The 18,686-nt window shown below is 36.6% G+C and overlaps 1 protein-coding gene across 5 annotated transcripts in view; it reads right to left on the minus strand.

The window, feature by feature from the left end:
* CNTN5 (contactin 5) overlaps positions 1-18,686 on the minus strand; it is a 917,150-nt gene that overhangs the window by 564,963 nt on the left and 333,501 nt on the right. The gene's annotated exons all lie outside the window — the stretch shown is intronic.

Here is an 18,686-nt window from a genome sequence, read left to right on the forward strand (position 1 = left end):
AATAGACAGAATAAAATAGGAGACAGGCATGTGAGGAAGAAGGGTGGAATGAAATGTTCCACGTGGTGGATGTGGGAATGTGTATGACCTATTTGATAGTCAGTCTAGACACTATTCTGGCTGAAGCTGAAGAAAATGAGAGAAATCAGGGAAGAGTCAGAGATAAGAGCAAAAGTCTCCCAAGAATAGCTGCCACAAGGAAAAATGTTCAGGAAATAAGTGTTGTCTAGTTTATACTAAATCTGCAACATGATTTCACAGTCAGACCTTAGAGCTTTTTATGAGCATTTTGAAAAATAAGTTTTGAATACCTTTCTCTTAATGCATACCACACATTATATACACCACAGCACTAGCATTCCTAATGTTATCATATTTTACAGAATGCTCTGTTATTTTAGAGAATAAATTATCAATAAGGTAATTAGCACTCGCCTCCTAAAATCATCTCAAACTACTCTCCTCCGAGCTCATATACTCTTTCCACTGACTATAGACATGTATCTCTCTGCTCATGATATTTACCTTCACACAGGTGATCTTTCCTCCTTAATAACTCAAATTTATCTTTAAATGAATGGCTATAGACCCAATACTCTCTCCCTAATTGCTTTTTTATAAAACACCCTTCCTTGATCATTTACATAGTGTGTAAATTCTCTAAATTATGGTTTATCTTCTATTATTCACATTTATTTTTCTACTCATTAACTTTATCCCCCATGCAAGAATATGTTAAGAATACCATCAGGAAGGAAGCTTGTTTTATATTTCTGTAATAATTGTGTCCCACTGATCCTATCCCAATGCTGGAGACATGGAATTTGTTTCATATATACTTGACTGGAGAGTAATAATAATGAACCTTTAAGTTGATATTAAAATGAAAGCATCTAGTTCAAATTATTACTTTTTATTCAAATATATTTTTCAAATATTTTAAAAATACAATAATTTACTGATACATAATAATTAACATGTGAGAAATCCACTCCAGACAAGATATTGCTACAATTACCTCTGACTTACTTTCCATTACAACAATTATTCAAGGCAATATGAGTGTTTTAATATTCTAAATGTACATGTTCTTTATTTGAGATTCTTTTTCTAATGAGGTATTTTTTTCTGGTTTTGGTGGATTAGAATGTTGAATACATGAATATGAATGATTAGGTTAGAACTTAATAAATTCTCAGTTGAAAATAATCAAAAAATTTAAATATGCTCACTTATCACATTTCCAAATTATTGCAGTTCTGCATCATATTTATGGCGATTTCCTCTGAAACTACAAAATCACAGGTGGTATGACTATGTTTGTCTGGTTTACTCTGATCCTAGTCTTTAAGCAGATGGTGTTTATCAAGCCTTTCCCTCTACCAAGAAGTTATTCACTTTAAAGTTGACCCTTCAAAATCATTCCCTTAGAATCTGATGAAGACACTGGTTATGTTTAGACTAGAGGCCCGGTGCATGAAAACTCATGCACTGGAGGGGGGTTCCTTAGCCCAGCCTTCCCCCTCTCCCATTCTGGGATCCCTCAGAGGTGGGAAGCAACTTCCCATCACAACCCTGCTATTGCCACTGTCAGCAGTGTCAGTCTCAACTGGCCCTGGTTACCTGACCCTTGGGCGGCCCTGGGCAGCTAGGGGGTGGAGGGGACTGGGGGACTCCCTGCCACATGCCTGCCACCCTGGCAGGGCTAAAGGGATTAGGCGGCACCATCTTCACCATCTTGTGCCTGTGGGTGCTGCCATTTTTGAGGGTGGGGCAGTCAATTAGTATACCCCTCTTTATTAGATAGGCTTTTGCTCCACATATGTTTTAGTTTCACCAACATTTCCCACATTCTGTGAATGGCATGTCTACCCTATAATCCTGGCCCCAAACAGCACACTACCTTTCAAGACACAAACAATATTGCTATTTTAACTTCTAAAAAAAAAATAAGTCAAACCTACATATACTTGAGGAAAAACTATAATTAGTTCATGTAATTAATTACTTTTCCATACCAACAACTGTGACAGTTACTCATTTTAAGAAAGTCTAATCACATTGCAGAAACTTGTTCCAGTGATGTAGCCCCCAACACAGGTAGGCCTGCTGCTACGATGAGGGTCTGTAGTGAGCCCTGTTTCACTGTGTCATATGATGTGGTTTTTGCCACCCTAGATTCTCCCAATTTTTAGAGTTGAATAAGATCAGCCATTAGCCCATAAGACAACTGCTGGGTTGTTGTCTTATTATGGGCTAATAACTTACATTGTAAAAACCTAGTAAAACCTACCTTGCATAACTTCTGCACATTAACATAGGCCCTCCCAGACCCTGCCATATGTGAGATGACCTCTGCTGGGGTATAAGAGTAATAAGCAAGGCCAATGCGACTAAAACATGGAAAAGTGGTGCAGTTCTTTATGGGGTGTCTGAATATTCAGGCAATCCAAGGATCAGACCTAAAGTACCTGAATATATTTTTCCCCAAGAGAGAGAACAAAGAGAATCATTTAAATATTCATTTTTAAAGGTAATATAGCAGGTCCTCAAATAAAATTGTTTCATTCAACACTATTTCATTATAACCTTAATGAGATTCTGTAGAAACTTAGCCTTGTTTATACCAGTTAGCTTACGGTAAAATTGCATTTGTTATCCATCTTTTGCACAGCTACAAGAACATATTGGTGACGTCCAGGGAGGACATACTGTAGTTGTAAACTGAGAAATTGCTTGAGGAACTCAGTATAGAACACAATGCAGAAATCGTATCTTTCTTACAAATGTATTCAATGCTGATAATCCTCAGACCTATTTCAAAAGATTAATTTTGTGATATGGCTATTAGCCATACCCAATAATAAATGAACACAATTGCCGAAGCCGGTTTGGCTCAGTGGTAGAGCGTTGGTCTGCGGACTGAAGGGTCCCAGGTTTGATTCCGGTCAAGGGCATGTACATTGGTTGCGGGCACATCCCTGGTAGGGGGTGTGCAGGAGGCGGCTGGTCGATGATTCTCTCTCATCGATGTTTCTGGCTATCTATCCCTCTCCCTTCCTCTCTGTGAAAAATCAATAAAATATATTTTTTTTAAAAAATAAAAAAATAAATGAACGCAATGGAAACCTTTGGGAGTCAGTTCCTCACTATAAAAGTTTTCAAAAAATGCAGGATCGTCTTTTAATATTTTAGAAGCAACAACTGAAATATTGTCCAAACACTGTTTTGAATATATGTCTATGGCAGTTATCATGTGATATTCCCATAAGCTATGTTAAACATTCCATTTGTTCTACATTATTTATCACTCTAAGAATATACTTTTCTACATTTTCTCTCAAAATAGAAAAAAAATCATCTGCTACTCATGTTTCTTAATTCAATGATAATCATAACATAATAACAAACTACTGTATTATCATAAGTTACAGCAAAATGCCTAGTAAAAACCTACATTGCATAACTTATGCACATTATTTTAGTAAAACGTCTATTTGTTCTGGATTCCATGCTTTCTCCAAACATTAAGATTAATCATTTGTAGCTCTGCAAGTCATATGCTCTCAATTTATTTCCTAAATGTGCAGTCCACTTAGAGCATATGGTTATGTAATATAAGTGCTTGGGGAAAAAGGAGGGAAATTGAGCAAATATCTCTGAAATGTGCCAAAAATATAAGCCGGCAGAGCTTGGGCTCTCTGCAAAATACACTGTGCTTCTCTCTGCTTTAATGCACTTTTCTTTCCACCTATTCAAATACACTCAATATCTCACCATCCACTCAAACCCTGCCTTTTCCTGTAGCTCTTTGGCATGAATTATTTAATAAATTAGCCAGTAGAGAGTGCAAGAAAAATCTCTAATGAAAATATGGTTCGTATAAGGTACTTTCTACAACCATATTTTAGTTTAAGATTTGTTTACCAGTCTAAATGTCTGCAAACTCTGTGACTGAAGACTATGCAGGATGATCTTCTCCTCTGCTCCCTCCTCCCCACCTTCTCCCTCATCTCCCTACAGTATTCAGGATGCTGCCTGACTTAGTAATATTTAACACATTTTTATAGAAAAAAAATAATACCAGTGAAAGGCTACTTGGATGTTATATGTCAATAAGGAGAGAACATTTAACTTAGTTATAATAGGGACTGAACATTTTTATTTTTCTCTAATTACTGCCTTTAAATATTTCCTGTCAGATTTCCCTTCTCCTGCTCCCGATGGTCCCAAGTTTATTATATTCTTTAAGGTATTGGAACAAGGCCTGTTTTGGCGGATAAAAGGTGGCTGACTTTTAGAATACTGGTGTATCCAGCATTCAGCCCTCCCCATACCAAAACTTCAGTCCCATACTTATCCTCTCCCCAAATCAGGTTTGTCCTGTGGCTAAGGGACCTGTGATAGGGCAAAGGAGCTTTTATTTTCTCCTCCCCTCCCTTCTCCTGATGACTTTTTCAGATGCTGTTGGAAACACAAAGGTTGCAAGGCTTAGTGGACTGTCACTGCTTAGTGGACTGTCAAGGCTATCCACCAGATACTAACTCTCCAGTGGGCTAAGTCGGATGGTTCTTTGGAGGCTTTTGTAATCTATCATGCTGCTCTGATCCTGGATAGAGCAATCTCCTCCTTCACTAATATCTTATGCTCCTGCCTCTCTCTGAGCCTCTAGGAACTGGCCCTCATTTTTTAATTCCGAGGTCACTTCTGAGGTCAGGTGGCATTGGCTCAGGCCCAGCTCCCTCTGCAGAATCAACTTTTATCCCCCAGAAAGTCCACAACCCTTTCCCCTTCCCAAGGCTGGAATTTGTCCTATCCTTTGTGACATTTTAATCTCATTCAGCCTTTAAGGATAATTAATCAAATTTGTGATAATAAACAAACAAACAAAACAAATAAATAAATAATCAGGAATTAGTTTCTACGTGCACCCTCCCAAGGTCTTTCTAGCAGGTTCTGCTCCATCACTCTCTCTTATGGACATCCAAGTTTCTGTAGACTAGCAAGCATTTACTGGGGGAGTGAGAGTCAGGATTTTTCTTCCAGAGGACATTGCTATTGACATAAGGCTTTCCTCAGCTTTATGTCTTGGTTTGAGGGAAGTGTCCTCTTTCTTTCCCCTCCTTGAAGAGAAAAGAAAACTCAATCCACTTCCATCAGCTTTATATAGTGTGATGACTTCTCTTTTCACTTCCCTTAACCTTCTTTAAATTTTCAATTCTCTGATTTTTTTTTAAAGCTGGGCTGTATTTGACATCTTCTAGTGTCTAGCACTGTTTTTTCAAATATTGGGTCATTTCATGTGTATTGTTCTCATCTTTGAGGCTTTATTAAAACTTCTGAGATAATTAAAAAGTAATACTAGCATGTGGGAGAGGATTTTAAATAACACAGTCTAAACCATTGGTTAATACAGAAAGAAATGGTAACTTGCCCAAAGTTCAACAGTTTGCACCAAAGCTAAAATTAGTACATGGCTCTCCTAATTCTAAGCTATTGTTCTTCAATGTGCTATTTTGCATTCTGAAAGGAATAATTTATTAGGAAACTATATTTAAAACAAGGTTTAGACCAAGCAGAATAGCTTCACAGAATATCACCTGAGTTCATGAAAAGACCACTTTATAATCAGGTCTATTTTATTACTGAAAAAATAAATCTCCTCAGATGGACTCCAAATAAGATTAGATTCTTGCTAATTTATTCTTCACAAAGAAAAAAACACACAAATTCTATAGTTTTCTTTTTTCAATCCCCACCTAAGGGCATGCTTTTAAAAAAAATTGATTTAAGAGAAAGAGAGAGAGAGAGAGAGAGAGAGAGAGAGAGAGAGAGAGAGAGAGAGAGAGAGAAAGAGAGAGAATGATATATTTGCCTTCTGCACAAATCCTGACCAGGAAACCCACAGCCTAAGTATGTTCCCTGACTGGGAATCAAACCAGTGACCTTTCGGTGCACTGGATAACTCTCCAACCAACTTAGCCACACCAGCCAGGACTCTAGCATTTTAATTTCCTCCTCAATGAATTGATAACCATTTCTTAAATTTAATATATTACCATCTTTTCCATCTTTAATTTCAAACTAATCTCCTTTTTTTGGTATTTATTTCTGTTGCTGGCTTCACTTTTCTCCCACATGCCGGCTCAAAACAGCTGACAAAATCATCTTCTTGCCTCCTCTTAAGTCCTCTTATCAAAGAAATGTCAATACTATTACATGTATCCATATATTGTTTCTAATCTCCAACCCATTGTTTCCATTCTCAGTTCTTCTACCTATAATATGTCACCTTTCTGTTGGTTGGTATATTCTTTATAATTAAGCATACTCTATTATCCTATATAATAAAGAGGTAATATACAAAGTGACACACACACCCTCATGTCACAAGATGGCTGCACCCACATCGTCACAAGATGGCGGCCCCCATGTCATCACAAGATGGCCACCCCACATTGTCACAAGATGGCAGGCAGGAGAGGGCAGTTGAGAGCAACCAGGCCTGCAGAGGAGGGTGGTTGAAGGGAACCAGGCCTGCTGGATAGGGCAGTTGGGGGCGATCAGGCTGGCAGGGGATCAGTTAGGCATCAATCATGCCAGCAGGGGAGGTGGTTAGGGGCAATCAGGCAGCCAGGCAGGCGAGAGGTTAGGTGCCAGCAGTCCCAGATTATGAGAGGGATGTCAGAGGGGTCCCAGATTGGAGAGGGTGCAGGCTGGGCTGAAGGACACCCCTCACCTCCCCACCCCCCAGTGCAGGAATTTAGTGCACTGGGCCTCTAGTTAAACATAAAATCCATAAACAATTAAAAACTTATAAATATTCCTTAAAATACAACTAACAGAATCATAGATCTAAGGATTAGAGGGGGGAAAACTATATCATCTACCTTCTGACTGAGAAAGCTCTTTGAAGATACAATTATTTTTACATTATAATCATTACTTTATACTGAAATTTCTTTATAGAGGACTGACATACTTTCTTGAGATAGAGTTAATTCTGTCACTGAGCAATTATTACTGATTAGAAAAGTTTTTTTTAAGCAAATTAATTCTACCTCCTACTCTTATGTACTTTGATTTGCCCCTTTATATTTTTTAGAATAATTCTAATCTTCTTATATATGAAAAAAATTAACTATTTAAAGGTAATAATTGTACAGTTTAGAGGACAAGATAATACTAAGCACAAAAGCAAAACAACAAAATTTCTAAAAAAAGGATTTAAAAAAAGAAAGCCTAAGGAACCTATGAGACAATATCAGCATAATAATTATCTGTATGATAAAGGTACCAGGAGGAGAGTGTGAGCAAGGGATTGAGAACTTGGTGAAGAATAGAAATTACACATATACAAGCTCAGAAGAGGAACACACTAAGACATAGTATAATTAAAATGACAAAAGTTAAAGACAAAGAGAGAATCTTATATAAAGCAAGAGAAAGATGGTTAGTTACCTACAAGGATGGTTAGTTCCCATTAGCATATCAGCAGATTTCTTAATAAAAACACTTCAGGCCAGAAGGGACTGTCCTGAAATATTCAAAGTAATAGAAAACAAGAAACTACAATCAAGATTTATTATCCAGCAAGGCTATCATTTAAAATTGAAGTTGAAATAAAGAACTTCCTAGACCCCTCATCTCCCCCTAAGAAAGCTAAAGGAGTTTATTACCACCAAATCAGTATTGCAAGAAAAGTTAAAGTGAATCCTTTAGAAAGAGGAAATGAAATAATAATAATAATAATGAAACAGAGAGGGGGGAACAGAGGTATAAATAACAAAATGGCAATAAATTGGTACCTATCAATAATAACTTTAAATGTAAGTGGCTTAAATGCTCCAATCAAAAGACATAGGATAGCTGACAGGAAGCAAGGCCATATATATGCTGATTATAAGATATCCATTTCAGAATGAAAAATACACGCAGAATAAAAGTAAAGAGAAAAAAAATACTCCATGCAAATGAAAATAAACAAAATAAAAGATGGAATAGCAATACTTATATCAGACAAAATAGAATTTAAAACAAAGACTATAGTAACAGACAAAAAAGACACTGCATAATGGTAAAGGGAACAATTAAATAAGAAGATATAATCTGTGTAAACATTTAGGCACCCAACATAGAAGCACCTAGATATATAGAGCAAATTCTGATGGGCATAAAGGGAGAGATTGACAGTAATACAATCATAGTAGGGGATTTTAACATCCTATTAACATCAGTGGGTAGATCTTCCAGACAGAAAATCAACAAGGAAACAGCAGCCTAACGTGACACACTAGATTAGAATGATTTAATTGATATCTTCAGAGCAGCAACATAGAATGTTCCTTTCAAGTGCACATGGAACATTTTCTGGGGTAGACCACATATTAGGACACAAAACAAGTCTCAATACATTTAAGAAGATTGAAATCAAATCATAGCAAGTATCTTATCGGACCACAGTGGTATGAAATGAACAAAACAACAAAAAAACTGAAAAATACTCAGGCAGATGGAAGCTAAATAATATGCTATTAAATTATGAATGGGTTAACAATGAGATCAAAGAAGAAATTAAAAGCTACATGGAGATAAATGAAAATAAACACATAGCAACTCAAAATCTATGAGACACAGTGAAAGCAGTCCTGAGAGAGAAATTCATGGCATTACAGGCCTACCTCCAGTAAGAAATATCTCATATAAACAATCTAACTCTACATCTAAAAGAACTAGGAAAAGAAAACTAAACAAATTGCAGAGTAAGCAGGAAATAATGAAGATCAGAGTGGAGATAAATGACATAGATATAAAAAATTATACAAAAGATCAATGAAACCAAGAACTGGTTCTTTGAAAAAAATAAACAACATTGACAAACCATGAGCCTGACTCACCAAGAAAAAGAGAGAGAACCCATATTAATAAAATCAGAAATCAAAGAAGAGAAGTAACAACTAATAACACAGAAATACAAAGGATTGTAAGAAAATACTATGAACAACTATATGCCAAAAACTGGACCACTTGGGCGACATGATAAATTCCTAGAAGCATACAATCCTCCAAAATTGAATCAAGAAGAATAAGAAAATATGAATAGACCAACTGATGCCATACTGATGCTACATTCAATTAATCTATGTTCTTTTCATTTGGCAAATGAAAAATGATTTCTTTTTTAAAGTATGTTTTTACTGATTTCAGAGAGGAAGGGAGATAGAGAGATAGAAACATCAATGATCAGAAAGAATCATTGATCGGGTGACTTCTGCATGCCCTACACTGAGGATTGAGTTTACAATCCCAGCATGTGCCCTGACCTGGAATCGAATCCTGATTTCAGAAATTGACACTCAAACACTGAGCCTCACTGGCCAAACATCCCTGATTATTTTCTTTGCCAAGTTTTACAATTTATTTTCATAAAACATCTGACATGATCTTTTAACATGTTTTAATGCTAAAAATGTGATCTTCCTAAAATGTGATCTGGTCATTGCCTATCTATTTATTTCACCCCTTATCACTCTTCTTGTCATACATTTTCTTCATCCCTATAGCTTCTTCTCTCTTCTATATCAGTTTTTCCTCAAATACAATTAAGTCTGTTCCCATTTGAAGACTTTGACCCTTGTTTTCCTCTGCTGCAGAATTCATCCCAGATATTAAGGTGGCTTGATTTTAATCAGGTGTTTATTTTTCCTGTTTTTTGTTTGTTTGTTTGTTTGTTTGTTTTTTAAATCCTCACCTGAGAATATTTTCCCCATTCATTTTTAGAGAGAGTGGAATGGAGAGGGAGAGATGGAGAGAAACACAGATGTGAGAGAGACACATCAATTGGTTGCCTCCCACATGCCTCCAACCAGGGCTAATATCCTGCAACTAAGGTATGTGCCCTTGATAAGAATCAAATCCAAGATCCTTCAGTCTGAAGGCCGATGCGCTATCCACTGAGCCAAACCAGTAAGGGAGCAGGTGTTTCTTTAGATATTTATTCAGAGTGATCTTTTTCATCATCCCATGTAAAGTAATACCTTGGTACCCTTTCCCTTTACATGTTACTTACTATCTTTTATTAAATTCTTTTTGGAAATTATCCCTATCACACTTTGTATTAATGTGTTTCTTGCCAAATTGTCTATTTTTTTCTCCTAAAATGTGAGTTCTTTAAGAAACTAGATTTTGTAGCTCTTACTCATTGCTATATCTTTAGTGACTAGAACAATAGGCAGTGAATTAATACTTGTTAAATTAATAGGTAAATTCGTTGGGTTAAAAGATACTTAGAATTTATTAGGCCATTGAAACTGGAAATAAGAACTTTATTTTTAAAACGCCCCAATATACAACACTTTTTTCAAATTATTGATATATATGCCATTCCCATTTGAAATTTTTTATCCATAGTTATGATTTTTTTTAGAAGTCAGACTGAACCATAAAATGAGATGAATATTACATTTTTATTTCCACTTAATTTCATTTTCAAAATCAATCAATTCCTTCAGGGATTAAGCTGAAACAATATGGACCCAGAGGACAAGGTGAAATATTCTCTCTCAATTTAGGCTTTAAACAATAATAGCTCTAGCAAAGGCTTCATTTGCTATTATTTCATCTCTGAATTACCAGAGGCACAAGTAGAAGGAGCTCTATTTTTTTAATTGTTTGAAGCATTACAATAGTAGTACATATGTCTTCTTTTCCCCCCTCTTGACCTCCTCCCAGCCTCCTCTACCCCCCGCATATGCCTTCACTTGCACCCCGCCTTCCCCGTGTCCTATATCCATTGGTTATGTTTATATGCATGCATACAAGTCCTTTAGTCGATCTCTTACAGCCCCCAACCTCCCTTGCCTTCCCGCTATAGTTTGATAGTCTCTAAACCTGCCTGACCTGCGTTCTGGGGGAAATTGGTCATATGAGGCCTGAGCAGCCTGATCAAAGGCACTGATGATTCACAGATTTCACATCTTCATTTTCTCTTTCTTCACTTCCTTTCCATCCATTGATTTTCTTCTGTCTTTCTTTCAAAATTTTACTGGCTACTTTTACAATTCCCTGAACTAACTTAGGATAATACTGCTTCTTTAATTTAGGACTTCATTATGTCCAAAGGAGCTTCAGCTGAGTTTTGACATTGAAAAAATATGGAATGATCAGGTTAGAGAATCCAAAAATTATTCATCCTCTTTAGATGTTTTCTGATCAGAAATTATTATAAACAGAAATATAACTTATGCTTCTCTTAACAGAAAACAAGGATCAAACAATTGTTTCATTTAAAAAAAAAATAGGCACCCATACTTATAGAAAGTCTTATGTATGAAATATCAATAGAACAGATATTGTCTCTGTAGAAAACAAATGGTCTTGTATTCTATTTTATTTTATGGATATCCTATATAATAAAAGCCTTTAATGCTAAATGTCCAGTCATCCATTCAGCCAATCAAAGCATAATATGCTAATAATATGCTAAGGCCACTCAACCACTCCCTATGACGTGCACTAACCACCAGGGGGCAGACAATCCATCAGTCAACTAGTTGCTATGATGTGCACCAAGGGGGCAGATGCTCTGACTGGTAGGTTAGCTTCCTGCTGGGGTCTGGCCAATTGGGACTGAGCGAGATGGGTTAGACACGCCTGGAGCCCTCTTACAGTGCCTCCTCTTCCCCCAGCTAGCCAACCTCTTGAGTCTCTCCCTGACCCCAATCATGCACCAGTGGGGTCCCTTGGCCTGGCCTACACCCTCTCAACAATCCGGGACCCCTCAGGGGATGCCTGGGAGCTAATTTCCACCTGATCCCACATGCCAGGCAGAGGGACTTCACTAGTACATGGATTTGTGCACTGGGCCTCCAGTAAGAATCATAATAACAAAAATAGGCAAGGACTGAGAAGGAAAAGGTAATCACTTAAAACTATATTTATTTCTAATCTGGACCATTGGATGGTTCCACTATATTCTAAATCTATGCTGCAATTAAGATCATGCCAAAAGCACAGCCACCATCATAAGAACATCATTAGGAATAACTGAGTTCTCTGACAAATTTCAGTGTCAACACTACAGTGAGATTTAGAATGGAAAGCATTTTTTTTCAAATACTCGAAAAGTTAAATATTGTTGTTAACACCTACATCAAATAAATATCACCAAATATAAAAGTTGGCAAAGAAATGTGTAGTTAACTTGATTGATGGTTAGCCAAATAAGATTTTCCCAAACAGCTAAAATATACAAAAGACAATATACAACACAACAATTTTTCATTTTCACAACTAATTATGCATGATTTATTTTACACATGATATATTTTCGGTATTTGAGTCCTGACAAATTTATTTAAAGCCAAAGAAAGTAGAGAATTTTCCCTGCATTTCTTCTGTATCCTAATTGTTTTCAGCTTGTTTGGGTGCTCAATGAATGTATCCATTTCTCCATTTTAGATGCAGAACAGACCTGTATTTGAAGCAATGAGATATAGAAAAGTAGCTGTTCTTGCTGACAAATGATTCAAATTACTAATGGATCCCCAGAAGATCATGCTAGCTATAAAACAGTCTTCACCTTAAATTGACATAGTTCTCATTTGTATTACTATGATTGAAATTTATCTCTGCTTAAAAAATAATATTATGCTTGGCTTGTGTGGCTCAGTGGTTGAGCATTGATCTGTGAACTAGGAGGTCATGGTTCAATTCCCAGTTAGGGTACATGCCTGGTTGTGGACTTGATCCCCAGTAGTAAGGGGTGTGCAGGAGGTGACTGATCAATGATTTTCTCTCATTGATGTTTCTATCTCTCCCTGTTTGTCTGTCTCTCTCTCTGAAATCAATAAAAACATATTATCTACACTATAAAAGGGAACATGCAAATTGACCATCACTTCACAACACCCACTAGCCAATCAGGAGTGAATATGCAAATTAACCCAACAAAGATGGTGATGGCCCCACCCCAAGCTACTCAGGGCCTCTGGGAAGGATGTATGCAGCCACTTAGCAGCCCAGGGGTGGAGGGGGGCGGTGCCTGCTATCAGGGGGAGGATGCAGGGTGGAGGGAGCTACAGGAATGGTAATCCAGCCAGAGTCAAGATGGAAGGCCACAGCCAGAGTGAAGTCCTGGGTCCTGGGTGCTGAAGGAAAACTGGTGCTGGCAGACAGGTGAAGGCCTATTGCACAAATCTTCGTGCAATGGGCCTCTAGTTAAAAGTAAAATAATAATGTAGTAAATATTCATTCACAAGTTCTCATAAATACTAAATACATTATGAATCTTTGAGCATTATTTTATAATAACGAAGAGAACCAATGCACATGATTAATTTCCCATCCGTAAAGATTTATCATTGTTGAAAATAATAATGGGAGCAAGAATCAGTTTACTTTAAGAAGCACAAAGTATCTTTTATGACACTTTCTGGGTTACAAAATATTATGATACATATCACTTACTCTGCACCTAATACTTTAGTGGAAAATATTTTAAATAACTTTTTATATATGAGAAATAACATAATTGGTTAATTATTTTTTTAACCCTAAGAACATTGAGAACACATATTTGATATCAGTTTTTTAGGATGCTGAATCTACCTCTTTAATTTATGATTTTTATCACTCCAGAAATAATAGACAATTATAGATATCTTTTAACATTTTATTTGCCATTAAGATAAAAATAACAAAATAAACCTCACTAAATTCAAGTGACACTCCCCTGCTGACAAGGAAAAATTAAATTGTCTTCTGATTAATTACATGTCTAATACCGCCAGTGCAAAGCTGATAAGAGTCAGCTGGGTTTCCTTCACCGAGGTAAGCTCATTATCATCACGGCTTCCTAGGGACCAATACAATGTGCACGTACATAATTTAGAAATGATCATGGAGGAGCCATAATCCATTCCTCTTTCTCCCCTGCAGTAGGCAGCCAGACTTACTATTATCGGGTACCTATTTCTGTAACACTTCTGTTTTCATTTTCCTCTTAGAGTTCTTAGGCCGCACTAGCGGGCAGTGTCAAAGCTCTGTGCTATTTACCACAACTGCCACCAGGAAGAAGGAGAGTATTTGTGTAAGCTTATCAGTGACAGGCATTCTCTGTTCAATATTATATCAACCCTCTTGGCAGAACAAAAAACTGTCACCTCTCCAATAAAAGAAATGTAACCCAATGGTGGAAAACAGGGTCAAAGCATAAGAAAAATGGTTTTTGCTGTTATTTGGTGTTTTTAAAGCAATACAGCTTACTTCAGAAACATGTGAAAGTAACTCAGGGGAAAGTAACTAGATACACTTATCTAAGAAGGAGGTCACGCATCTCTGGGCAACTGGATTGCTCTCTTGTCTCACCTTCATGTTGCCTGGTATGTTGGAAGGATTTCTATATGACACAGACATTCTTCTTTGCTAGTTACCATCTATGTGACATGGGACATGTAACAGAACCTCCCAAAGCGCCATCCCTATTGAGAACAAATGGTATTCTACTTGCCCAAGTACAAGACATTGGGCCACACAGGTTTCAAAATCATTTTTAATTCTAAGGTTTCTAAATTTAGTTAGGATTTTTTCAAGTTTAGGAGAGATATAAATATACCTAGTTTTGATAATTAAATATTCTTGAGGAGAACCTACATGGCAGAATAAACACCTGTACTCATCCCCTCCCACAACCACATAAAAATTACAACTAAAATACAGAACAGCCATCATCCAGAACCACCAGAAGCAGGCTGAATGGAAGTCCTACAACTAGAGAAGTTAAGAAGAAAGCACAGCTGAAACCGGTTTGGCTCAGTGGATAGAGCATCAGTCTGTGGACTGAAGGGTCCCAGGTTCGATTCCGGTCAAGGGCATGTATCTTGGTTGCGGGCAAATCCCCAGTAGGGGGTGTGCAAGAGGCAGCTGATCGATGATTCTCTCTCATTGATTTTTCTAACTCTCTATCCCTCTCTCTTCTTCTCCGTAAAAAATTGTGCCCTTTTCAAAAGATCATATAAATGGAACCATGCAGCATATGGTCTATTCAGATGGCTTTATTTCATTGGACAATGTGAATATTAGAATTCACCCATGTTTTTGCATGGTGTAATAGTTCATTATTATTTATCACTGAAAAGTACTACAATGTATGAAATTTTCATAGTTTACTTATCCATTTACTTGCAAAAGGACATCTCTCTTGTTATCTAGTTTTGGGTGATTATTCATAAAACTCCTAAAAACATTTAAGTGCAGGTATTTTGTGTGAACAGAAGTTTTAAAGAACCAATCCTACACATACCCAGTGGGGAGTGTGCAGAAGGCAGCTGATCGATGTTTCTCTCTCATCAATGTTTCTAACTCTCTATCCCTCTCTCTTCCTCTCTGTACAAAGTCAATAAAATATATTAAAAAAAAAAAGAACCAATCCTATATAATCAAAGGCTAATATGCAAATCGACCGACCAGCAGAACAACCAGTTGCTATGATGTGCACTGACTACCAGGAGGCAGATGGTCAATGTAGGTGCTGCCACCTGGTGGTCAGTGTGTTCCCACAGAGGGAGGCGCTGCTCAGCCAGAGCCGTGGAACACGCTTATGGCTGGTAAGCACAGCGGCTGTGGCTGGAGCCTCTCCTGCCTCTGCTGCAGCACTAAGGATGTCTGACTGACAGCTTAGGCCTGTACCCAGCACAGGGCCTAAGCCATCAGTCAGACATCCCCCAAGGGCTCCTGGATTGTGAGAGAGCACAGGCTGTGCTAAGGGACCCCACCTCAGAATCCCGTGCACTGGGCCTCTAGTATTGTATAATTTCATTTATATAAGGTACCCAGAAGAGGCAAATAGTAGAATAAAGGTACAAAGTACTAGAATAGAAGTTACCAGGAGTTGGTGGTGAGCGGAGGGGGGAGGGGAAGGGAGAAAGAAGAAGATAAGAAGTTTTATTCTATGGGTACACAGTTTCTATTTGGGATGATGAAACTTTCTGGAGATAGACAGCAGTGATGTTTGGACAACACTGTGTACTTATTCCACTGAAGTATACGCTTAATATGGTTAAAATTGTAAAGTTTACATTATGTGTATTTTATCACAATAAAAATGTGTGCATAAAAATAAAATATAATCAGGTAGGTACATGCTTAGGAGTCCAATTGTTTAATTATTTGGAAAGGCTGTTTAGCTTTGTAAGCATCGCACAACCCCCTTCCAAAGTGGCCGCACCACTTTTTCTTCCAGCAATAAGTAAACATTGCTGTTTTCTGCATCCTCGCCAGCAATTGGCATTGTTTTTACTGGTTTGTTTTTCTAAATCTTAGCCATTCTGATATATGCAGTGGTATCTCATTGTTTTGATTGAGTACATTGTTAATATGAGTTTGTATATCCTGTGACATCTGTCAGCCTTTTATGGCTCTCAGCCAATTTTTAAACATAGTGCTGTGTTTCTTAGTTATAAACACCCAAGATAATCCATCCATTAAGAAATGAAAAAAATAGCGTTGGCCAGGATCACTAAGTGGTTAGAACATAGGCCTGTGCACTGACGGATCTCAGGTTCAATTCCCAGTCAAGGGCACATATGTGGGTTATGGGTTCACTTCCCATCTTTGGTTAGGGATTCTGTGGGAGGCAACCGATTGATGTGCCTCTATCACATCAATATCTTTCTCTCTCTCCTCCTCCTGCCTCCCTTCTATTCTCTCTAAAGAGCAATGAAAAAAATAATTAATTAATTAATTAATTAAAGTAAATAAATAAAACAAATTGGAGATACAGCCATCTCTTATTTCTTTAATAGGTTTTGCTGGTTCAAAGAGCAGCAACAGCCGGGACCGGTTTGGCTCAGTGGATAGAGTGTCGGCTTGGGGACTGAAAGGTCCCGGGTTCGATTCCGGTCAAGGGCATGTACCTTGGTTGCGGGCATATCCCCGGTAGGGGGTGTGCAAGAGGCAGCTGATTGATGACTCTCTCTCATCGATGTTTCTAACTCTGTATCTCTCTCCCTTCCTCTCTGTACAAAATCAATAAAATTTATTTAAAAAAAAACAAAACAAAACAAAACAAAAAAAACAAAGAGCAGCAACACATAAAATGTGCTCATGCCCTATAGTTTCATTTCCCTCATTTTCGTAGAAGTAATCAAGTCAATGTGCTAAACAGGTCCTCTAATATGACACTCATAGACAAATAAAGGCAGTAACTACAGAAAACTACAGCATAAGATGCTAAATTATAAAGTAAATATTGAAGGTAAGAATTAACAAGTAACAGGAGTAAAAGTAAATTATTCTGTACCTCCAGAATAATTTATTAAAATATAAAGGTAAAGGGAAAGTTTTGAATATAATCATCCTTGAAAACGGATTCTTTCAAGTATCTAATCAATTATAAACAGATATCTAGAGCAGAGAAGAAATTAATAAGTTTTTTTAAAATATTTTATAGATGCTTAATACTAAATACAGGTGCTTAAAAATCAAATTTCATATAAAAATGAGAAATGTCATTTGTTTTCAACTTTTTACCAGATTAGTCTACAATATTTAAGTAGTAACTTACCTCTAAACTCAAATTCATATTCCTACATTCAAATGTGTAATTTTACTCTATGAAAAGAACAGCATTTTAGTTTCCCTTTGAGTTGGAAGCATAGAAATTATCAGGCCAAATATTTTCATCTTTGCACAACCACAAGATAATCTCTCCTTTGAGATTTATCTCCCAGATAAATGGTCTGGGAGAATAATGTTGGGCCAATACAAGAAAATAAAGCTTTGGAGTGATTTTACAAAGCAATACTCTCTCTCCACCAAGTATTGCCAGATTAATAAATAAAAACACTGGACACCTGTTACATTTAAATTTTAAATAAAATAAAATGTTGCATGGAACATACTGAAACTAAAAAAAAAAAAAATTAACTTGTTTATTAAAATTGAAACCTAACTAGGCATCCTTTATTTTATCTCACAGCCTATCTTCATTCCCTTCAATTAGTTTAGGAGTACAAAAGGTAAATAACATTGGAAAGGTAGAAGAAAAATAGACTAGATCAGCTGGGAAGATCATAAAAATGCACAGAAAGAAACTAAATAAGATAAAATGTTTGAAGTCTCTTTTTATTTTTTTATGCAACTATAATATTAATATACAAGGGTTTTCAGTTAACTTTAAACATCTCTAAAGGTATCTACTTGTTTTTCACAGTTGCTCTATCAACATTTTATAGAGGTCTTACCTTACCTTTCATGTCTCTTCTTAAACCTGTTATTTTCCTGGAAGAAATGGTGCTCATATATAATAACAATGTATTAATACTCTTTTGTTGTTTTTATAGTTAACTACCAGTATTTCAACATGAAAGAGGTTTTATCTATATTTTAAAAGCCTGAAATGAATGTAAATATGTACATTTAAACATATAACATGCATTTATTATGACTGAAATACTATATTTATATCTGTATATAAAGATATTCCTTTGAATTTCAAACAAAGTTTTGAGCCCAACCTAAATTGAGGACGACTTGTTGGCTTAAAAGAGAATCACCCATCATATGTAGTTGAAGTTACATTGGTAGTACTTAATAAAAGGTCAAGCCACTGAGTTAAATCTAGTCACTGGAATGTTACATGTATAGCACTGTAATCATCACTACAATATAATTTATAGAAATTCTAC

Source organism: Pipistrellus hanaki (assembly GCF_964339955.1).
Source record: "Pipistrellus hanaki genome assembly, chromosome: 9".
Classification (NCBI taxonomy): domain Eukaryota; kingdom Metazoa; phylum Chordata; class Mammalia; order Chiroptera; family Vespertilionidae; genus Pipistrellus; species Pipistrellus hanaki.